Source organism: Mauremys reevesii, linkage group 3 (genome assembly GCF_016161935.1).
Source record: "Mauremys reevesii isolate NIE-2019 linkage group 3, ASM1616193v1, whole genome shotgun sequence".
In the NCBI taxonomy this organism is placed as follows: Eukaryota; Metazoa; Chordata; order Testudines; family Geoemydidae; genus Mauremys; species Mauremys reevesii.
The window spans coordinates 49,164,900-49,189,435 of NC_052625.1; the positions used below are offsets into that span (position 1 = coordinate 49,164,900).

Here is a 24,536-nt window from a genome sequence, read left to right on the forward strand (position 1 = left end):
TGTAACCATAGTAACCTTGTTGTATTTCTGGATAAATACATGAGGTATATACATTCTGGTTTTATTTTTGAATATAAACTACCACATTATATATTACTAATAATATGAAAAATAGGATATAGGTTAGCATAATGACAGCTTAAACTAGTATGCATTTTTCTTCTGCAAAATATAAATATTTATCAAAAATATAGGTTCAATTAGTTTCACCCCATTCCTGCACCCAGTTTTCTGGTATTCTTGTAGTACCATTTATCTTTTTTTCCAAGATCTCCATTAATCTCTTATTACTGTCCCATAACATTCTTTTTAAAAATTTGGAAGCAAAAATACATGTGCTTCCAGTCTTCTTATTAAAAACATTATTGAAAGATTTGTGCTGATGTTGTTACTAGGGTTGTGCTCTGCCCCGTAGCATGTATTTGCAAAATGGTCATGAATTAGAAAGTGTGAAAAACATTTTTGGAATATGTTCACCATGCTAGTGGTTTTTTGAAAAGTGCATATCAGATTACATCGTGACTGATAACTACTCTCTAAGCTGTAATGAAGAGTTATCTATTGAAACTGCAGTCAAGATAATTTTTATAATTTTCCTACCAGCAATTAAGGGTAGGCTACTCTCAAAAGGCTCAATATTTGGCTCATCATCCAAAATGTTGGATGCTTCTCTGAGACTTTTCCAGCCAGACCCGATTCTGTAAAACTAGCCTAAAGAACAGACTTTTAATGACATTTTTAGTACTCGTTTTTGTGGTAATATCTGGAAATAATGGAAGAACCACCTTTCTCACGGTAATGTAGCATTTCTGTTTCTGCTCCTGGCACAAACATTTATATGAACGTTTCAGTACCTTAACGTAAGTTTGGTTTCCCTTTGTTTTTTTGAAATGGGCAAAGGCTTACAGTTTCAGTCCCTGAATTTGATTACTGAAATTTGATTAATGAATTTGATTACTGAAGAAAATATATTGATAGGTCTACTAGGAAACTCCCCATCTCCCCAGAGACAGCAGGACTCAGTTTCACCAAAATGGGACTAGCTGATTGCAACTCTGATAGAGTCAAAGACAATTTTCAGAGGGCAGGCCAGTTTAGTTCACTGCCTGTAAATATGTCTCCTCTTCCATGTGGAAGCCCCTACCATTGCCCCATTTAGTGTTATTCAGTAAGACCCAGTTTCCTTCCAATGGAGTCCCTGCTTCTCACCAAGAGTGCATCATATTTGTAAATCTCTTGCTTTTTAACTGATATTAGTTGCTAAATGGAAGAAGATTGATAGTCTCCTCATCTGAACTGGTGGAACATGAGTCACTTTCTCATTCTCTCTTACCATATGGGACATGACATGTATGACTGTTTGCTTCTGTGCCACCTTTATCTTGCAGCTGATTTCTCACTCTGCTTGAGGTGTGCTGGAAATGTGGAAGGAGCCCAGGGGAAGAAATGTGATCTGAGTCAGAAGGTTGGGATTTAGGTCACCAGAAATCCAAGTCATTCTGACTCAGGACTATTTAGATTTCTAGCCTAGATTTCTGCTTGGCTCTAATTTTAATCAAAGAAATGTCATTTTTGTTGCTAAAATGGAAGGGCCTTTGTTTCCTTACATAACCTGCAATCTGCTCCTTTGTAAGCTGGAGGAGTCATTACAAAGTGGCACAAAGTAATCTTTCTTCTCCAAGGGCTATATCTGCACAGTGATAAAATCAAAGGATTAAAAGCCAGATTCTGGGACTCTCCAGTGTTGTATCTGTCTCTCCTGCCTGTTTTTTTGTTTGTTTGTTTGTTTTTGCTTTGGGTGTGAAGGTTAGTGCTGTTGGCTTCTACTGAGCATGTGCATACTGGTTTTTCAGAGGCATATAATTTGGCCAAATTGGGTAGATTTTCCTAGGAACATCAAAAAGCACCTCTCTGGTCCCTAGGGAACACCCCTTGCCAGAGCATGGTGTCTCTAGAGCTTCTTATGAAACATTTGTAAGATTTTTTTTTCACATTAGCAAAACAATGTGGTTTTATCTAATATCATTCTCATAAATGGCTGACCTATTTTAGCCAAAACATTTTTTTAAATCAGCTCAAGGCAGACAGCATGGAAAGAAAGTTTCAGCACAAGTGGTTAAAGTTTGGCAAAGTTGTAAACAAGAGAAAACTGTGTTTTATAATGAAAAGTATCAGACAACTTTAACTCTAGGCATTGCTGCCAGCACAACTTATAATGCGCAAAGAAATAATAATATAGCACAAACTTTTCTGAGGAGATTGCTAGTGATGATTGATTGTCAAAATCTGAGCAAAATTTCTCCCTCCCATGTCATCTGAAAGCTGGCTACTTTTGTGAGAAAAGTTTCTGGTAAAAGCCTGTAGTGAAAATAGTCTTCTTTTCTATAGTGAAACACATTTGATTATCTAACCTGGTGAAGCCAAGAAAGACATTACTTGCAGATATATGTGACACACAAAATGTTTATATTTCCATCACTGTAGAGTGTAATCTCCAACTTTGACACTGAGCACACTGAGGATGTAAAAGTCTGCATTTTCTCCAGCACTGCATACTTGACACTGCTAACAAATTTGGTTCATTTAATTTCTCTTGCATATAGTAATGACTCTGATTGTGAATCTTTAAAAGAAAAATATTCCTATTAATACTCATCTGATTGAAACTGTTATTTTCTCTGCCACACAGTTAGAAAGAATAGTGTTTGCATTATTTCAGGAAAGGGATACTTCACTGAACAAGTCACAGAGCCAGATTTTCAACTAGCTCAATAGAGCTGTGCCAGTTTACAACAGCTGTGGATCTGACTCACATTCGCTGGCTTTCTACAGTTAAATTACAAATAATAATCTTTTCTGGTGTCTGTGATATGTCACTTTTGATCATTTAGTTTTTCTGGAGTATAAAGACAAGGGTAATCCTTAGAAAGAGAGAGAAGAAGATAACCTATAGGAATAAGTAACAGTTGGCTGGCTCAAGTAGAGTGACCAGGTGTCCGGTTTTGGACCCAAATACCCAGTCAAAAAGGGATCCTGGTGGCTCTGGTCAGCACCGCTGACCATGCCATTGATTGTCTGGTTGGCGACGCTGCACAGAGGGGCTGGCAGGCTTCCTGCTAGCCTCTGCGCTGTGCAGCTCCCGGAAGCAGTGGCATGTCCTCCTCAGGCTCCAATGCGTAGGGGCTGCCAGGGGGCTCTGCACACTGCCCCCACCCCCAAGTGCCACCCAGAACCTGCCCCCCTGTCCCCCTTCTGGGCCCCAAACTCCTGCCCCAGCCCTGATCCCCCTCCTCCCTCCAACCCCCTCAGTCCCAGCCTAGAGCACACTCCTGCACTCCAAACCCCTCATCCTCAGATAGAACCCTCTCCCTCCCTCCCACATGTCCCAACCCCCTCCTTAGCCCTGATTTCCCCCTCCTGCCCTCCGAACCCCTCGGTCCCAGCCCAGAGCACCCTTCTACACCTCAAAACCTCATCTCAGCCCCACCCCAGAGTCTGCACCCCCCCAGCCAGAGTCCTCACACGCTCCTGCCTCAGCCCAGAGCTCCCTGCCATACTCTGAACCCCGTGGCTCCACCCCACGGCCCCCTCCTGAACGCCATACCCCTCATCCCAAGCTGGCACCCTCACCCCCTCCCACACCCCATCCCCCAAGCCAGCCTGGTGAAAATGAGCAAGTGAGTGAGGGTGGGGAGAGCGAGTGACGGGGGGCTGGGGGATGGAGTGAGCGGGGGCGAGGCAGGAGCGGGACTTCAGAGGAGGGGCAGGGACGGGGCGAGGGTGTTCAGTTTTGTGCGAGTAGAAAGTTGGCAACCCTAGGCTCAAGTTGTTCTTGAACTTGAATGCTGAAAGACAGATTTTGTAAGACCAGACAGCTCAGAGTTGGAGAAGAGAATGAGGAGACTTGTTGAATTCTATGATTAATAATAGGGATGGGGTGAGAGTTCAGCATCTCTTAAAATCAGGGCCCACTATGTCAAATATTCAGAAACTGAAGCACCCAAAATTAGTCAACACTTATATTAATTCTTTTCTTGAAATCAATGATAAACCGTATCTTTAATATATGTGATCGCACAAATGCCATACTTCTTCAAGAAACACTTTTGGACTTTTTTTTGTCCTTTCCACACCTATAAAATTCTACTGATTTTGCGTTTATTATTAGGAATCCATCACAATTGTGTCAACACTTTATTTACTGTACAATTAAACATGACTTAAATGAAGGGAAATCCAGAAAACATTTGAACTGCAGAGTTTGATCGCCAGTCAGGGCATCACAAAGAGGAAAAGGCCTGTTAGATCATATGATTGTTATTGCTATGGTTATTCTAATTAAATATTGAATAGCATGGTAGCACCCAAAGACCGCAGCCAAGATTGGAGCCCCATTGTGCTGGGTGCTGTAGAAATATAGAAGAGACACTCTTTGCCCTGACAGCTTACAATTGCTAGATACTGTAGTATTTCTGTGGGAGCCACTGTGGGATTGTTTCCTATCTTCAAAGATGTAATATTTGTAAATATCTGAAAGAGCCAAGTCTTCTGTTTCACTAGGTCCTAGGATAACCTATTCCAAAGAGTCATTCAACATCAATATAACATTGGCATCCAGTTAATGAATTTAAAACTCTAGTTTGTTCTGGAAGCATTGGCACCTGCTGTATTAGTGTGAGCAATAGAATATTCATCTTCACCTGAAATACTACCCATGTTACACAAAGAGATATGAACTGAAGTCCAGTTGTCATTTTCAGGGTCTTGCTCTAATGGGCTACAGTTCAACAGTCACCATTCCCATATGACTGAATGACACATCCAGATCATAAGGCAGTACAGCAAGCAACATACTTCCCAAAGCAGTACAAAAAGAACATCATCCCTGCTGCAGGTTTCATGTGGGCCAAAATACTTAAACATTATGATGAGCACTATAAAACCCCCCCAAATAGTTGTATTGATGCACCCAGCACTAGAGGGCAGATTACACCAGGTTTATGGAAGGAGTAGGCTTCCCTTAATGTTATATATATATATATATATATATATATATATATATATATATATATATATATATTTAAGAAAGCACATTTGATACACCTGAATTGACAACACTGACATTGCCAGTGACCTGTACTAGTGTAATTAATTCTTCAGACCCAGAATGCAGATTCAGCAGGCACAAAACCAAAGGGCAATTGGGACTGTCTGAGTCTGTCATTTCTGTGTTCCAACTTCAAATGGAAGACTCTAGTCCATTCACTGGACTTAACTGTACAGATCCGGAGGCCAGGGAGGAAAGCATTATGTTTATTTGTAGCAGCTCTCTTGTATCATTTTCTGTTGCAGTGCATTAGTGTAGTGTTAAATAAAATCTGCTTATTTAAAATCCTTTTAAATAGTGTTTAAATATTTCCTGCTGATACAATCTGCTAAAGTAGTTATCCTTGCTGCAGATTTCAGTTAACCTTGTCGCAGATCCTAAGCCTGGAGCTACACAGACTTTTAGGGGCCTTGATTATGGAGCAAAACCTAATGGTGTCATTATAAAACCACAGCTGGACAAGCTTCTGGAATCCTTGTCCTTCAATCAGATTTGGGTAACACAGCAAGCCAGGAGAGAACTCATGTTAACCCTGCCTGAATTGCTGAGCTCTCAGGTTATTTGGGCACCACTTTCTAGAAATTAAAATAATAAAATAAAACTCAAATTATAAAACAAAAGGGATTGGCACCTCCAAATCTGCCACATATACAAGCACAAACTGTTTTGAACAAATGGCTTTCTCCGAAGCTAATAGCAATGGATTAGCCAAAATAACAGAAAAAAAGGCACATTTGTATGGCAATGTAGGGAAAGTGCATTGCTGCTACCCATTCTGGATCTGTTCAGTGAACAGAGAGAAGGGAGGCATTAAGCTTCCAGGTCTATCAATCACAAGCCTTGACAAGATTTAAAGTCACTCAAAAATGCAAAAAGCCCAAATGATCCTTTCTTTCCTGTGATCTTACACCAAGAGTTTCTCATAGTAAGAAATGTGTAAGACACTAGTCCTTTAATTGTCCCTTCACAAATATGTAGGTTGGATAAGAGAGTTTAAAATACCAAATGCTGTTTGAGTGATATTGCATACTGAAAGAGAGGATGTAAGCCCAGTATTCACCTAACTGCAGTGTATTTGTATTTGTAAAATGAAATACAGTAGTCTACTTGCAAATCATGGGGCTGATTCCCCTCTCACTTCACCTTTGTAAATTAAGAGTAGCTCCAAAGAAGTCAGTGGAGTTACAGAAGGTCAAATATGGTGTGATAGGCAAATTGTGCCCCATGCATTTTATATTTAAATTACCATAGACTATGTTAACCAAGGGTGAGAAGATAGTTCATGGTTCATGTTCATTCAGTTGTAGGTCTCTGCTAACAATGGTGCAGGTTGTGACGGTGGTTCTTGTAGGTACTTGTCCCGTAAGAACTGGACTGAAACTGCTAATTCTTTTGACCTCAGCCACTGATATGAAAGTAGTTTTATGGTGGATGTTGTTTGGGCTCCTGTAGTTTGAGTGCCTAAAGATAGGCACCTAAATAAGTGATTGGGGTTGTGGATAAAGTTTATCTAGTTGATATAGTGTACTTGGATTTCCAGAAAGCCTTTGAAAAATTCCCTCACCATCAGCTCTTAAGGAAACTAAGTAGTCATGGGATAAGAGGGATGGTCCTTTCGTAGGTCAGTAACTGGTTGAAAGATAGGAAACAAAAGGTAGAAATAAATAGTCTGTTTTCATTTTGGAGAGAGGCAAACAGTGGTGCCCCCCAAGGATCTACACTGGGTGCTGGGCTGTTCAACATATTTATTAATGATCTGGAAAAGGGAATGAATAGTGAAGTTGCAAAGTTTGCCCATGATACAAAATTATTACAAAGCAGACCATGTGAAGTTACAAAGGAGTCTCACAAAACTGGGAAACAAAATGACATGAAATTCAATGCTAAGTGCAAAATAATGCACATTTGGAAAAAAATAATCCCAACTATACAGATATAATGTTGGGTTCTAAGACAGCTGTTCCCATTTAAAAAAATCTTTGAGTCACCATGGATAGCTCTCTGAAAACTTCCATTCACTGCCTAGCAGTGGTCAAGAAGGCTAACAGTATATTAGGAACCGTTCAGAGAAGGATTAAAAAAAAAGACAAAAAAATCATCATACCACTACATAAATCCATGGTGTGCTACTCAAATAGGATCTAGTGGAACTGGAAAATATTCAGAGAAGGGCAACAAAAAAGATCAAGGGTATGGAATTACTTCCCTGTGAGGAGAGACTAAAAAGATTAGGGCTGTTCATCTTAGAAAAGAGATACCTAAGGGGAGAGACGATAGAGGTCTATAAAATAATGAATGGTGTGGAAAAAGTAAATAGAGAAGTGTTATTTACCTTTTCACTCAATACAAAAACCAGGAGTGACCCAATGAAAATAATAGGCAATACATTTAATACAAAAAAGAGGAAGTACTTTTTAACTCAACACACAATAATCTGTGGAACTCATTGCCGTGGGATGTGGTGATGGCCAGAAGTATAACTTGGTTCAAAAAAAGAATTGGATAAGTCCATGGAAGATAGATCCATTAATGGCTATTAGTAAAGATATGATTTGGTCACAGATTTGGTAACTTTAATGAACCTCCATGACTTCTTTGGCTTCAGCCCCCTGCCTCAGCCACTGTGGAAGGGGCAAGGGCTGGAGCTGTCAGTCCCGCCTCCTTGTGTGGCTTGGGCTTCAGTCCCCCCGGTGGGCAATCCCACCCCCAGATGCTGGTTAGTTTTAGTAAAAGTCACAGGCAGATTGTGGGCTTCTGTGAATTTTTGTTTATTGCCCGCAACCTTTCCGTGCCTGTATTAAAATTAACCGTGACAAAATCTTAACCTTAGCTATTAGCCAAGGTGATTAGGGATTCAGCCTCCTGCTCGGGGTGACCCTAAACCTCTGACTATCAGAAGCTGGGAGTGGAAGATAAGGTGGATCACTCCGTTATTGCTCTGTTCTGTGTACTCCCTCTGAAGTTCTAGTATGGGTCGCTGTTGGAGACAGGATACTGGGCAAGATGGACCATGGCCTGACCTAGTATGACAACTCTTATGTTCTTATAGTCTTAGAATTTCTGATGTGTTGAGTACCCTCACTCAGTCTGAAGTCAACTGGGCCACTTATTTTTGATGCCAAGATGTGGTACACAAATTTGAAAATTTTCACTTATCTTCACAGTGGTAGAAACTGGACAGTTATATTTGACATCAAGACTTAAAACTAAACTCTGGTTTTGCTTTCTTCAGATAATATGTGTATGTTACCATTAACACTTTTAGAGAGATTAAACTTTTTTTTAATTTGGGCTTTATTGAACGTTTAAAAATTGACAACCCCCAAAGAACAAAAATAAGAGATTGGTGGATTTGGGGCTCTGCAAAATATTCACAAAAGAACAGATTGTAAACACCTTATTCACATTGGTGAATATGAGGATTTTGCATATTTTGGAAAGAGATGGGGGTGTTTTTGGAACAGAGTCTAATTTCATGAAAAACTGGTGGAATGTTGTTGCTTTCACTCACAATAATGCCCACTTTTCAATGAAACTCTGTCCATGTTCACTCAAAAAGTTGGAGAACCACAAAAATCTCCACATTTTTTAAACTTCTTAAATTGGACGTTTTCTTTCCACAAAGATGAATTTTGTATTGAATCCCATTCAAATTTAAAATTTCACGTGGATCAGTGCAAGAATTTCAGTTTCATGAAAAATAATTTATAAGTGAACATTTGGGAGTATGAAATGATCCCGGATAAAACGGCAAATATTTTTTTCAGTGAATGTATAGCACTTAATTTACATAACTGGAAAGGGAAAGAGTACTAGAAACATTTATGACAAATTGGTGTGTAAGTAAAAGAAACTACAGTTGGACTAAGTTACTAGATGTCACAAGCAGCAGTGCTGCATGCTGACGATTATTGCTGGCTATTAACCCTTTGGGATTGCACCACCTGCATTGCACCACCTGCACAATTGAATGTGTTCCATGTGTCCTAATATTCCAGTGACACCATTGAAATGTTCATCGATGGTAGCAACACAACAGGCAGGTGCACTGGAGGCCCAGCAGTGATAGTGTAATAGTGTAATAGTGATAGTGTAAGACTAACACGGCTGCTACTCTGAAACCTGTTCTTTTTGTAATACTTCTGTATGTAATGCTCTTCTCCAGGAAGACAGATGGAGAATATTACAGGGCTGCTTGCTCTGAAAGGATCAAAATCAGTCCATGAAGTCAATGGAGCTGCATCTGCTTACATGAGGGTGAATCTGAGACAGTTCTTGCTCCCAATAGGTGAATGGATGTTTACTAGTGACCCTCACAGGAGAAGGTTTAGGTCTTTTCTTTAAATTTTTTATTTGCACTGCATCCTCACTCATAATCTCCATCCCTCTTTGGAGTTGCACATGCAGTACTGCCCCCTGCACCTACTGGATAGTTAATACATTAATTAGTTTGAAAACTATTTTAATTGTTTGAGAGACTGGAAATCTGTATTCTGTCAATTTTAGCAGTGAGTGAACCTCAGAGGTTTGGACATTTGGTAAACTTTGCGTGAGCATCCAGATATCTGGATGTTTGTTCAGGCCTCTTGCTTCTGTAAATTTGTGGTGAAAAATCTGAGAATGACTTTTAAAAATTGTTCCAGATTGTTTTACCAGTTAATATCACTAAACTATTTCTATTTATGTTTAGAAATAATACAGGACCAGCCTTTCCTTCATTGTTCTCAGCACTCTTGACAGTTTGGACTGCTGGAAGAAGATTCTTGTATTTTCCAAACCTGCTGCCCCCTCTCCTAAATTATGCAAAAAGGTTTGCAGGGCATAAATCAAGTCAGATTCCAGCTTGATGTGTCGCAAAAATCATGAAAGGAATTCTGGCAGATTTCTTTTCCTGTTGAATCAGAAATCCTGTTGCAAGAATTTAACCTACATTTTTATACCTACCACCCAAATTGTTTACATAAAACTTTATAGCCATTTAGTTGGTACTGAACTCCATCAGACTTTTCACTACTCCTTTAAAATATGGTATTTTTTATGATAATCCACTTCTGATCTAAATTGCTGTTTGGCTTCAAACGTTTTTTTATACGACAGATATATTCATACCAATCATAAAGATTCATACCATGTAAATATAGGAACAATTTAAGATGATGTATTACAAAGAAAATAAATAGTGCATAAGCACTAAAATTAAGTGAACATAAATCGAAGCATGTAAGGAAAATATCAGATTAGTGTTCTTTAAGTAATGCATAAACTCAAAATCTTTTAAGATGACTATCATGAGGCAGATGAGAAACGGAGTTCATTACTATTTCAGTGATGGCAGCATTGCAAATACTGCACTCCATTATTGTAGATGCAACTTAAATGTTCATATATTGATTTCTTTTTTTCTGCCATTGCTGGCAATGTATATGATGGCATGTAAATCAACATCTGGATTCATAATTTAACAATGCTGTTGTTGTTTAATCATTTCAGTAATGTACTGCACAGCACAAGGTCAGCAGATGTAAGGGGAAAAAGCGTCAGCTGAGGAAAAGTGAATTTTCATTCTGATGATAATCTTCTGTCTTGTGTCCTGTATCAAGGAGTATATCTCTGCTCATTTTTTATTCTAGTTTGCTATTAATCAGTGAAACTTGAGATCTTTTTATAATAATCCTTATTAATGCCTGAAGGTTCTATCAGCGTAGGTACATCAAAATATGTAATTTTGTACAAATATCCTTATGGAAACATTTAACATTCTGTTTTTAGATTTATCGGGGCAATATAAATTAGAGTAGTTTGGAATAAGTATTTGATAAAGAGCAGCAGAAGATAAAATATTTCTTGTTTGAACTTAGGATGGCATCAGAGTGGAGCTATGTTACATTCAGAATGGAAATATTTGATCTTGCAATGAAGCCATTTGAATTGGCTTTTACATTAAAAAGATTTATTTTGAATTGATGTATAAATAGGATATATGATGGAATTTACTGGGCAAATAAATATACCACTTCTAGTGAGGGGTAAAACTCATTTTTCTTGAGAGGTAAATGTATAATTGAATATGAATGCTCTGTTTACACTGTACATTACAATGTTGTACATTTAAAGTGTGCTCGCAAAACCATTATTTTTATTATCTTTTGCACATTGCAATGGCAGTGGTGCACTGGAATATTTCTTTTTTGTGTCTTTTCTAACTGATCCAGAGGCTACAGAACTTGCATTACATGGCTACCCTGGACGTACAAGTGAGGGAATACAAATAGTATATAAAACACATAACATTCTAAACCCAGAGATACTTAAGGTCTCTCTCCAGCATCCCTCTAAAGTAATTGAAGCCAAATTTCTCTCTCTTTTGAGGCTCCATCTGATTCAGGCCTTGGAATATTAATAATACTTAGCACTCTATGTATTCAAAGCATTTTAAAGATATTAGTTCTTACAGTTTGCCTGGGGAGGAAAATAGGCAACTAGTGTTAGCCTCATTTTTCAGACAGAGAAACTGAAGCACAGCACAGAGAATCTGATGGCCAGATTTCCACAGATGCTGAACATCCCACAGCTCCTATGGCACCACTGAAAATACAACTTACCCAAGGTCACACACCTGAACAGAGCCTGCATAAGAGCACAGCAGTTTGGGCTCCCTCGTCCATGCTTAATTTACTTGGCCACACTGTGTTTCAAGTCAAAAAATTGTAATTAGAATTCATATAAATAGATGTTGAACAGAGCTGTAAGGAATGTGAAATATCTTGGTACAAACATATTACCTTTGCGTTAAGAATAGGTATTTCTGTTTAGTGAAAAGAAATAATTATTGTTTGAATATGTGTTACCAACTTGTCCCTACATGATATCAGATGACTAGAGCTATTTGATGACCACAATAAAACAGTTGGACTGCCCTTTTAAGAGGGCTGCTCCTCCTCTCCCTCTTCATTGGTTTTGAGCCCATGGTGACACAGAAGGCTAGAATGAGTGGAATGTATAAGCAAGGTTCAAAGGGGACAGGTGACAAAAGCCTACATGTAGATATAAATAAAGGTGACATTAACAGAAGGCTGGATATTTGGGGGAGGATGGAATATTATAGTAGAGTTATAGGAAGCAACAGGTGGGAAGACCAGGGGGGAATCTGCTTTAATATCTTTGATGTCTATTCAGAAAAGCAACAAATTTGGGAAATAAATAGGAAGAACTGAAAGTATTAATACATAAGTTAAATTATGACTTAATTGGTATCACTCAGAATTGGTAGAATAAATCTCATCACTGGAATATTAGTATAAAGGGGGAAAAGGAAGGAGGTATTGCATTACGCATCAAGAACATACACACTTGCAATAAAGGTAGGAAGTCAAGAAGGAGAGGATAACCTACAGTGTCAACAACCACAGACAGGACAAGGAGAATGAAGATGGAGTAGAAGCCCTAATATATAGCCAGAATAAGAAACCTAAGTGTGAGCTTTTTCAGGATAGTGAGGGGAGGAGGCCAGACTGGAAAGGATCCAAGATGGAGTTACAGGAGATTAAATCAGTGTATCATGTAGACATTGTGTTTGAGTTTAGAGATGAAGAGGAGGAGGCCGATGAGTTGATGACTAGTGGCTGAGAAGGTCCATTATGTGGTCTGGAGCCTCCTGCAATCTTTTTTTTCCTGGCATGGGGAGAACAGAAACTTCATAGGAACAGAAACTTGAATTTGTTCTTTCTCTTATTTAAAGCTGCTTAATGTTTGAATTATGAGCCAAATACCCAGGCATGTCTCTTATGTACATTGTGGGAGGGACAGGTGATTTTACACCACCTTTCTGCTCTGCTGATCCTGGAGACCAGCCCTATATGGGCCAGTTGAGGAGTCCAACTAATCTGCTTGACCAATGTGTCTGGACATTCTTCTCACAACTCTGTGTTCCATGCCCTGGAAGGGCCTTCCCATAGAAACAAGTTTTGATAGGAGCATTGAGTACATTTATCAGATAGATTATTTGGGATAATTGAGACACAGGCTAATCTCTTTAAACATTAGGGTAAAAAGGGGAGTTTCCATTTTGTCAGATGAAAGGTTTTGGGCTCCTGTTGTGAGGCTGGCAGGATTTAATATCATTCTTTTAATGCCACAAATTTATTTTTTTCAAACTCCTATGTTGTATTGGGAATGTGAATATATGCATAATTGAAGCCTTTCTGTTAAATGTATATCCAAATATAAAACACATTGGCCAAACAATACTCAAAATAATGTAAAATACATTGAAAAAACATATCAGAATAAGATAATGTATGTCTCTCTAATTTCCTGGAACCAACGCGGCTACAACAGCACTGCATAAGATAATGTATGGAGTTCCCTGAAAAAGAGATGCTTGTATCTTAGCTTAACTAGATAAATCTCTGGCAGAGCCGAGAGAGAGGCAGCAAAAACAGATGGTAGCTAGAACTAGAATGCGATTGACAATATTTGCATATAGGGCAAAGGAAAATTCCAGGGGACTAAATGGACTGATTTGGTTTGAGGCAGTTCAGAGAAATTACAAGAAAACTACTTTCACCAAATAGTCTGCCCCAAGTGATTCCTCTTTGGGAAGCACATTAATCAATGCTACATTACTCTGCCATAGAACCACACCTCCTTACCCCACCTTACAGTTAGGTGCCACTGTTTTGTGAAGGCAGATTCACTGTGGCTGAAGCTGCAGGGCAGTCCGTTGATGACATGGCCTTCCTTTCCCATCAGATAAACCCCCCATCAAAATCGACAGTAGTTGGAAGTCTCAGCAGGGGACTGGAATGGGCATGGAGACGAGGTTAATGCTCCATTCCTACAGATAGTCTCTCTAGAAAGCTCACTGATGAGGGAGTGTGGGGAAGGTTGTAGCACTACTGCCTATGCTGTATCCAGGGGCGGCTCTAGACACCAGCGCGCCAAGCAGGCACTTGCGGCCTTTCCCCCGGGCGGCGGGTGGCTGGGTGGAGCTCGCCGGCGGGCGGCGGTCGCGGGTCCGGAGAGGAGACCGACCGGACCGGCCGCAGGGCGCGCCGGCGCGGCCGGTCCCCCCCCCCCCCGCTCCCGCTTGCGCGCACAGCGCAGGGCTGCTGGGGCTCCGGTGGCCGCCCGGCCCCGGCAGCGGCGCCGGCAGGCTCCACGGGAGCCGGAGCAGCGAGAGACAGAGGCCGACCGGGAGCGGCGGCGAGCGCGGCGCGCTGCCAGCGCCTGCTGGGCAGCCTACGCCCCTGAGGCTGTATCTGTTTTGTACGTAAAAAGAGGATTCTGGTTTTCCAGAGTTGTAAATCTGGCACCTTCTGAAAGCACAAAAATCACTCAGAGTTAACCAAGAGATTTTCTTTGTGCAGAAATTGTCCCGTGATTCTTCATTACAGTCAGACTGAGTCTCTAGGAGTTGCCATAGAAGTAGTGCAGCTCACACCGGTAGTAGCAATGGTGAGAATTATCCTACGGGCAGGTCATCAGACATTTTACCACCTTGTCATCTAAGCCTGGAGAACCCTGTGGTAAAAAAGCTGGTGAACACTGATGCCCCACCTGCACAACCACTCCCATCACTGAGTACAACGGTGAGCAGTTTCCCCACAAGCCAGGGGCTATGAGTCCAAAGAGAAAACTTATAACCTCCATTCTGACAGACAGCTCCACAGAGACTAAGGCCAAACCTTAAGAAGGGAGAATCACCTGCAGAGCATTGCAATTCCCATGGAAGACTGAGAATTGCTGGTGCCCAGAGATTCATATGATGAGATTTATCTCAACATTTGCTCCTAACTTTCTATGTGTTCACTGTGTTTTGATATATTTTAATACATTTCATAGGATTGGCCAGTCTTCTCTCCAGCCCTCTCTGCCCACCTTTTGTTGTTTTACTGCAGTATTACAGTGTATGTCTGTTACAGTTGTCACTCTGAGACAAGCAAATCCAGAAAGCTTTCCTCAACAAGCTAACAGAAAGGAAATAAATTCTCACCAATAATACTTAATGGTTAATAGTCTGTAGTCTTTCTGTACTATAGAAAGTAGGACATGGAGAATCTGAACTGAGGATCTAGGCTAGAGGGGGAAAAAGGGAAATGTATAGGGACTGTGGGGAATGAATAATATACCTTTTTCTGTACGCATGAGAGTGGGGACTTCAGAAGTCTCTTAAGGGTTCACCACTTGTGAATTATGCATCTCACTCTCACTAGTAGGCGTAAATGCATAATTCTAATCTGTTCTTATTACTTATTTATAACACACCAGTAGAATGTAAATTCTATGCCTCCTTTGTACAAGCTGCACATGCCACTTACGGTATGCAGATATTTCAAGGACCCTACACAGACAACTTTCTTGGTGTAGCACATCATTCCCAATTTAAAGGCCTAAACTTCTAATGATAAATTAAACCTATTCTTCCCCAGTTCACAGGTGGATCGTGCAGGAGTGCGTGCAAGAGAAAAGGGGGAGAATTAATAGAAAATAAGTATTCAGCTTGAAATAACCTACTCTGCATTATTATCATTGTTATTTATTATAGTTACTGTAATAAACTGTACATGGTTGGGGAAAAGCCTGCAACAAATACTAAATTTATGAGATCGGGGACAGGTGATTGTTCTTTCTTTTCATGTAGCTGACATTGATCAATTTGTATTTTTCCCTGATGATAGTTTTTGCCATAATAACTGTTTGGTGGCCCTTTACTATTGAGTTATGGTTGCAACACACTCCACATACGAGAAGGAGCCTGTGAACTTAATATCTTAATCTGGGCATCCTATAGATACACAATAATACAAAGCATCTGACTGCACCACCTGTTATCTGTGTACCCACAAATATGATTTATTCTGTTAATCCTAGTTTAATGCATCACATCAGATTGTGGAAGTTATGTTATCTGTTGATATTACTGACACTATATGACATGGCTAGGTAGTGCAACACATCAGCTACAAAAATGTAAACATTTACATGGTCTTTTTCCCCCCCTATATTAAAGATTAAGAGAAATTGAAAAGGACCCTTTTCCCAACTACGTATTAGGAATTAATCCTCAGCTGTAGCTGAATTCTGCTCAGCACTGCTAAGGAGACAGTAAAAAGGTGGCTTTACACCACTTTTATCTCCCTCCCAATCCTAGGGCCAGCTGGAAGCTGGCTCAGCTCTTGTACAATTTAGAACATCCTCAGAGCTGCTCTAAATTGGTCTGGCTAGTATCAGGGCTCAGCTCACCAGTGCGATTGCCGGAGTGCAGTGGTTCTTTGGCCATACCCCTTTCTTCCTGGCAGCACCCCAGATGCACTTTTCTCTGGATCTGGGAAGAGGGTGGTATGCCACCTATGGAATCTGTTACATCAGGGGAATCCCTAAGTGGATGGTAAAACTTGTTTTCTATCTGCCTTTCACTGCTGAAGCAGTGGAAATCATGTGGACTGAGGCAACCTTATCTAGCTTTAGAAATATATAGCTTGCTACTACTTTAAGACTTCTAGGCCCATTGCTCCTCTGTTTTGCACTAGTTATAAACTTACTAATGCAGGAATTTCCGTACTTCATCAGACCCAAGAGCCATCTAATTCAGTATCCGCTCTCTGACAATGGCCATCACCAGATGCTTTAGAGCAGAGGTGGGCAAACTACAGCTCATGGGCCACGTCCAGCCTGCGGGACAGTCCTGCCCAGCTCCTGAGCTCCTGGCCTGGCAGCTACTCCCCCGGCCCCTCCCCTGCTGTCCCCCCTCCCCCGCAGCCACGCCGTTGTGCAGGCAGCACTCTGGGCAGTGGGGCTGCACGCTCATGCAGGGCAGTGTGGCAGCATGTCTGGGTCCGTCCAGGAAGTGCGGCTCCAGACATGCTGCTCTGAGCGGCATGGTAAGATGGTTGGGACTGGGGGGTTGGATATGGGGCAGGGAGTCCTGGGGGGGCAATCAGGGGACAGGGAGCAGGGGCAGTTGGATGGGGCAGAGCTTCAGGGGTGGTCAGAGGATGGGGAAGGGGGGGGGGGGGTTGGAAGAGGGTGGGGTCCCGGGGGGCCTGTCAGGCGGCGGGGGTGTGGATAGGGGTCAGGGCAGTCAGGGGACAGGGAGCAAGGGGGGTTTGTTGGGGGCGGGGGTCCCGGGAGGGGGTGGTCAGGGGACAAGGAGCGGGGGGTTGGATGGTGGTGGGTTCTGAGGGGGGCAGTCAGGGGGCGGAAAGTGAGAGGGGTCGGATAGGGGATGGGGGCCAGGCTGTTTGTGGGGCACAGCCCTCCCTACCCAGCCCTCCATACAGTTTCAGAGCCCCAATGTTGCCCTTAAGCCAAAAAGTTTGCCCACCCCTGCTTTAGAGGGAGGTGTAAGAACCCTGCAATAGGCAGTGGTGCAATCTGTCCCGCAAGTTAAGTCTCATCTTGAGATCTACTAGCTAGATATTGGTGTAAATCCTGAACATGAGGTTTAATATTCCTTTAAAAAAAATTTATATCACTAATTAAGATAACGCTGGATAATCTTGTCATCCATGTAAATATCTAATCCCTTTTTAAATCTTATTAAATTCTTGGCCTTAACAGCTTCCTGCAGCAATGATTTCCACAGTTTATTTTATGTGGAAAAAATATTTTCCTTTTTTCATAGATTCATGGATTCTAAGGACAGTAGGCATCATTGTGATCATCTAGTCTGATCTCCTGTATAACACAGGCCACAGAACTTCCCCAAAATAATTTCTAGAGCATATATTTTAGAAAAACATCCAATATAGATTTACAAATTGTTACTGATGGAGAATTCATCACGACCCTTAGTAAATTGTTTCAATGGTTAATTACTCTCTCTGTTTAAAATGTATGGTCATGATTATCTACCACAACCCACAAATCTTTTTCAGAATCATTGTGTCCCAGGATAGAATCCCCCATCCTGTAAGTATGGTCTACATTCTTTGTTCCTAGAAGTGTACATTTATATTTGGCCATATTAAAACACACATTGTTTGATTGTTCCCAGTTTACCAAGTGATCCAGATCACTCTGAATCAGTGAGTTGTCCTCTTCATTATTTACCACTTCCCCAATTTCTGTCATCCACTAATTTTATTAATGATGATTTTATGTTTTCTTCAGGGTCATTGATAAAAATGTTAAATAGTGTAAGGTGAAGAACCTATCCCCGTGGGACCCAAATGGACGTAGACTCTCTCAATGACAATTCTCTGTTTACAGTTACATTTTGAGACCTAACAGTTATCTAGTTTTTAATCCATTTAATGTGTGCCAGGTTAATTTTATATAATTCTAGTTTTTTAATCAAAATGTCATGTGGTATCAAGGCAAATGCCTTACAGAAGTGTATGTGTATTACGTCAACATTATTATCTTTATCAGTCAAGCTTGTAATCTCATCAAAAAAAGATATCAAGTTAGTTGGACAGGTTCTATTGTCCATAAACCCAATATTAATTGGCATTAAATACACTACGCTCTTTTAGTTCTTTATTAAGCAGGTCCGATATCAGTCACTCCATTATCTTGCCTGGGATCAATCTCAGGCTGACAGGCCTATAATTATCTAGGTGATCCTGTTTTCCCTTTTTAAAAATTGACACAACATTAACTTTATTCCAGTCTTCTGGAACTTCCCCAGTGCTCCAAGCATTGTTGAAAATCAATGTTAATGGTCTAGCAAGCTCCTCAGACAACTCTTTTAAAACTCTTAGATGCAAGTTATCTGAACCTTCTGGTTTTAAAATCTCTAACTTAGTAGCTTCTGTTTAACATCCTTCAGAGATATTATTGGAATGGAAAGAGTTTATCATCACCACAACACGAAGAGACTATATCATCTGTTTTCCCCCAAATATAGAATAGAAATATTTATTGAACACTTCTGCCTTTTATATGTTATTGGTAATTCTATCATTTCAATCTAGTAATGGACCAATAGGATTTTCAGGATACTTTTTTTCCCTAATATATTTTTAAAACACCTTATTACCTTTATGTCTGCTGGGCATCTCTTTCTCCCTGTGTCCCTTGGCTTTCCTTATCAATTTTATGCAATTCCTAACTTCTGATTTATATTAATTACTGTCAACTTTCCCTTTTCCCATTTGGTGTGTGTGTGTGTGTGTGTGTGTGTGTACAAACACAACTTCCTTCACTTCCGCTCTAAACCATGTAGTTTTTTTAATTAGCATAGCCTTCTTCCTTGATTGTGGCTTTTTGGACATCTGGTAAGGTATTCTTAAAAGATTCCCAATTATTCATATTCTTCTGATTAAATTCTTCCCAGGTGATCTGGTTCATAATTGTTTTCAGCTTTCAGTGAAACTAGCCCTGTTAGAGTACCTAATATGTATATATTACTGTTCTGGACTTTATTCTGCTTGCACATTATAAATATGATCAAGTCATGATAATGTGTACCTAAGCTCCATTCATTTGTAGTTCTGTGATCAGTTCCTCTTTATCTGTTAGGACAAGGTCTAGTGTTTTTGAGTTGAGGTGTGAAAACCAAGGGAGGAGAAACTGGTTCTGTAATTGGCAAGCCATTCACAGTGAATGGCTTGCCAATTACAGAACCAGTTTCTCCTCCCTTGGTTTTCGCAACTGCTGGAACAGGGCCTCATCCTCCCTGATTGATCTAACCTCGTTATCTCTAGCTTGCTTCTTGCTTGCTTATATATACACCTGCCCCTGGAAATTTCCACTGCTTGCATCCGAAGAAGTGGGTATTCACCCACGAAAGCTCATGCTGCAAAATGTCTGTTAGTCTATAAGGTGCCACAGGATTCTTTGCATCATCTAGGTTGATGGCAATGGCCATCAGAATGCACTGTAAGTCACGGTTACATGCCTCAGGATTTCCCAGGGAGGTCCAAAACACTGTAGAGGACTTGCCCTTTCATGAAGTCCACCTTTTCAATCAAAATACTGATGAGTCCCTACACACTTTAAAGACCTCTAGGGCCCCCTCTGCCCTCAAAAGGTAATATCACAGGCAGCCTTACAGACCTAGACAATTGTCTCAATAATTTTATCACCAGCGATCTTATGACCCTCTTTGTAAGAGATAGAGAGTACAAAAGTCTCACTTCCCTGCACCCACCACATCTTCAGCACCATCTCAACCCCAACCCCTAGTGAAAAGATATTTGTGACAGGAGTTCATAAGCTGCAAAAGCAACAAAGAATCCTGTGGCACCTTATAGACTAACAGACGTTTTGCAGCATGAGCTTTCGTGGGTGAATACCCACTTCTTCGGATGCAAGAAGTCCATAAGCTGCAAACCACTAATGATACCACCACTACCCAATCCCCACATACCACTAGGGGGTCATTTAGCATTCTGTTACCACAACTGGAGTGCCATAACAGACAAGAGAGTATTAGATGTCATCCAGTCTGTCTATATGATTGAGTTTACTTCCCTACTTCCTCCAAATCCCCCATCCCCGTCCCTCTTCAGGGACCATTCTCACCAGGAGATTCTCAGTCAGGAAGTGGAATCCATCCTGCAGCAAGGAGCAATGGCGCTGGATAGGTACATGTTCTAAGAGAGAGATTTTTACCTCTACTTACTTCCTAATCCTCAAAAAGAAACAATCTTCCCAACCTCAACTGATTTATTCACAAACTGAAGTTTCTCATGGTCACTCTGGCATCAATAATCCCTTCCCTGAAAAAAGACATCGTTTAAAGCTCTTGATATGAAGGGTGCTTATTTTCACTTGGATATTCACCCCACACATGGATGTTTTCTCAGATTCCTGGTAGGCCCCCAAAAGTACCAATACAGAGTGCTCCAATTTGGCCTTGCCACTGCCCTCAGAGTTTTTATCAAGGTCTTCCTGGTGGTAGTAGCTCATTTCAGATGGAACAGCTTCACCGTTTCTCCCAATCTCAACAATTGATTTCTCATTGCCAGGACTTGTCAGAAAGCCCATGAGACAACCTCACTGATGCTTCAACTACTTTCTTCGCTAGGAGTCAGTCAACTTGGAAAAGTCTGTACTCATAGACTCATAGACTTTAAGGTCAGAAGGGGCCATTATGATCATCTAGTCTGACCTCCTGCACAAAGCAGGCCACAGAATCTTACCCATCCACTTCTATAACAAACCCCTAACCTATGTCGGAGTTATTGAAGTCCTCAAATTGTGGTTTGAAGACCTCAAGCTGCAGAGAATCCTCTAGCAAGTGACCCATGCCCCATGCTGCAGAGGAAGGCGAAAAACCTCCAGGGCCTCTGCCAATCTGCCCTGGAGGAAAATTCCTTCCCGACCCCAAATATGGCGATCAATTAAACCCTGAGCATGTGGGCAAGACTCACCGCCAGCACCCAGGAAAGAATTCTCTGCGGTAACTCAGATCCCATCCCATCAAACATCCCATCACAGACCACTGGGCATACTTACCTGTTGATAATCAAAGATCAATTGCCAACATTAATTACCAAAATTAGGCTATCCCATCATACCATCCCTTCCATAAACTTGTCAAGCTTAGTCTTAAAGCCAGATATGTCTTTTGCCCCCACTACTCCCCTTGGAAGGCTTTTCCAGAACTTCACTTCTCTAATGGTTAGAAACCTTGGTCTAATTTCAAGTCAAAACTTCCTAGTGTTCAGTTTATAACCATTTGTTCTTGTGTCCACATTGGTACTAAGCTTAAATAATTCCTCTCCCTCCCTAATATTAATCCCTCTGATATATTTATAAAGAGCAAGCATATCCCCCCTCAACCTTCTTTTGGTTAGGCTAAACAAGCCAAGCTCTTTGAGTCTCCTTTCATAAGACAGGTTTTCCATTCCTCGGATCATCCTAGTAGCCCGTCTCTGAACCTGTTCCAGTTTGAATTCATCCTTCTTAAACATGGGAGACCAGAACTGCACACAGTATTCCGGATGAGGTCTCACCAGTGCCTTATATAATGGTACTAACACCTCCTTATCTTTGCTGGAAATACCTCGCCTGATGCATCCTAAAACCGCATTAGCTTTTTTAACAGCCATATCACATTGGCGGCTCATAGTCATCCTGTGATCGACCAATACTCCGAGGTCCTTCTCCTCCTCTGTTACTTCCAACTGATGTGTCCCCAATTTATAACTAAAATCCCTAAATGCATGACCTTGCACTTTTCACTATTAAATTTCATCCTATTACTATTACTCTAGTTTACAAGGTCATCCAGATCTTCCTGTATGATATCCCGGTCCTTCTCTGTGTTAGCAATACCTCCCAGCTTTGTGTCATCCGTAAACTTTATTAGCACATTCCCGCTTTTTGTGCCAAGGTCAGTAATAAAAAGGTTAAATAAGATTGGTCCCAAAACTGATCCCTGAGGAACTCCACTAGTAACCTCCTTCCAGCCTGACAGTTCACCCTTCAGTACGACCCGTTGTAGTCTCCCCTTTAACCAGTTCCTTATCCACCTTTCAATTTTCATATTGATCCCCATCTTTTCCAATTTAACTAATAATTCCCCATGTGGAACCATGTCAAATGCCTTACTGAAATCGAGGTAAATTAGATCTACTGCATTTCCTTTGTCTAAATAATCTGTTACCTTCCCAAAGCAGGAGATCAGGTTGGTTTGGCACGATCTACCTTTTATAAAACCATGTTGTAATTTGTCCCAATTACCATTGACCTCAATGTCCTTAACTACTTTCTCCTTCAAACATTTTTCCAAGACCTTACATACTACAGATGTCAAACTAACAGGCCTATAGTTACTCGGATCACTTTTTTTCCCTTTCTTAAAAATAGGAAGTATGTTAGCAATTCTCCAGTCGTACAGTACAACCCCTGAGTTTACCGATTCATTAAAAATTCTTGCTAATGGGCTTGCAATTTCATGTGCCAGTTCCTTTAATATTCTTGGATGAAGATTATCTGGGCCCTCCGATTTTGTCCCATTAAGCTGTTCGAGTTTGGCTTCTACCTCAGATGTGGTAATATCTACCTCCATATCCTCATTCCCATTTGTCATCTGTCCATTATCCCTAAGCTCCTCATTAGCCTTATTAAAGACTGAGGCAAAGTATTTATTTAGATATTGGGCCATGCCTAGGTTATCCTTAACCTCCATTCCATCCTCAGTGTTTAGCGGTCCCACTTCTTCTTTCTTTGTTTTCTTCTTATTTATATGGCTATAGAACCTTTTACTATTGGTTTTAATTCTCTTTGCAAGGTCCAACTCTACATGGCTTTTAGCCTTCCTCACTTCATCCCTACATGACCTCAATAAGGTAGCTTTCCTTGCTAATCCCGCCCATCTTCCACTCCTTGTAGGTTTTCTGCTTTTTCTTAATCACCTCTCTGAGACGCTTGCTCATCCAGCTTGGTCTACAACTCCTGCCTATGGTTTTTTTCCCCTTTCTTGGGATGCAGGCTTCTGATAGTTTCTGCAGCTTCAACTTAAAGTAATTCCAGGCCTCCTCCGCCTTTAGATCCACAAGTTCTTCAGTCCAATCCACTTCCCTAACTAATTTCCTTAATTCTTTAAAGTTAGCCCTTTTGAAGTAAAAAACCCTAGTCCCAGATCTATTTTTGTTTATCCTTCCATCTAGTGTGAACTGAATTAGCTCATGATCACTCGAACCAAGGTTGTCCCCTACAACCATTTCTTCTATGAGGTCCTCACTACTCACCAAAACCAAATCTAAAATGGCATCCCCTCTTGTTGGTTCTTCAACTACTTGGTGGAGAAATCGATCAGCTATTACATCCAGAAAAATCTGAGCCCTATTATTGTTACTAGCACTTGTCCTCCAGTCTATATCTGGGAAGTTAAAGTCTCCCATGATCACACAATTCCCATTAGTGTTTACTTCATTAAAAACATTAAAGAGGTCTCTATCCATATCCAAATCAGATCCCGGTGGTCTGTAGCACACCCCAAGCACTATCTCAGGGGAGGGTCTAGTAGCTTTCTTTCCCAGTGTGATTTTTGCCCAGACAGACTCTGTCTTATCCATTCCATCACTTCTTATTTCTTTACAGTTAACCTCATCATTGATATACAATGTTACTCCACCACCTTTGCCTTTATTTCTGTCTTTCCTAAACAGCACATAGCCTTCAATACCTGTACTCCAGTCATGACTACTATTCCACCATGTTTCTGTTATCCCTATAATATCCGGTTTCACTTCCTGCACCAGTAGCTCTAGTTCCTCCATTTTGTTACCTAGGCTCCTCGCATTAGTGTACAGACATCTTAATTTTTGCTGTTTGGCTTCACTGACATTTTTACCCAGTTAGACATTCTACCACCAGCATCACCTATTAGACTGGTATCTACACTACCCTTCCTCCTTATGTCAATTCTTCTGCCCACGGCTGTACCCTCTCTTACTTTGTTTTCTTCCCTCTCAAGGTTAAATTCCGGCATGGAGATTACCTGGACATCTCCCAACCATCTCCCCCATAC

General features: G+C 40.9%; 1 protein-coding gene across 1 annotated transcript in view; it reads left to right on the forward strand.

Annotated features, from left to right (window-relative positions):
* The window catches only part of USH2A (usherin), a 577,940-nt gene that overhangs the window by 282,099 nt on the left and 271,305 nt on the right, over nucleotides 1-24,536 (forward strand). The window lies entirely within an intron of this gene.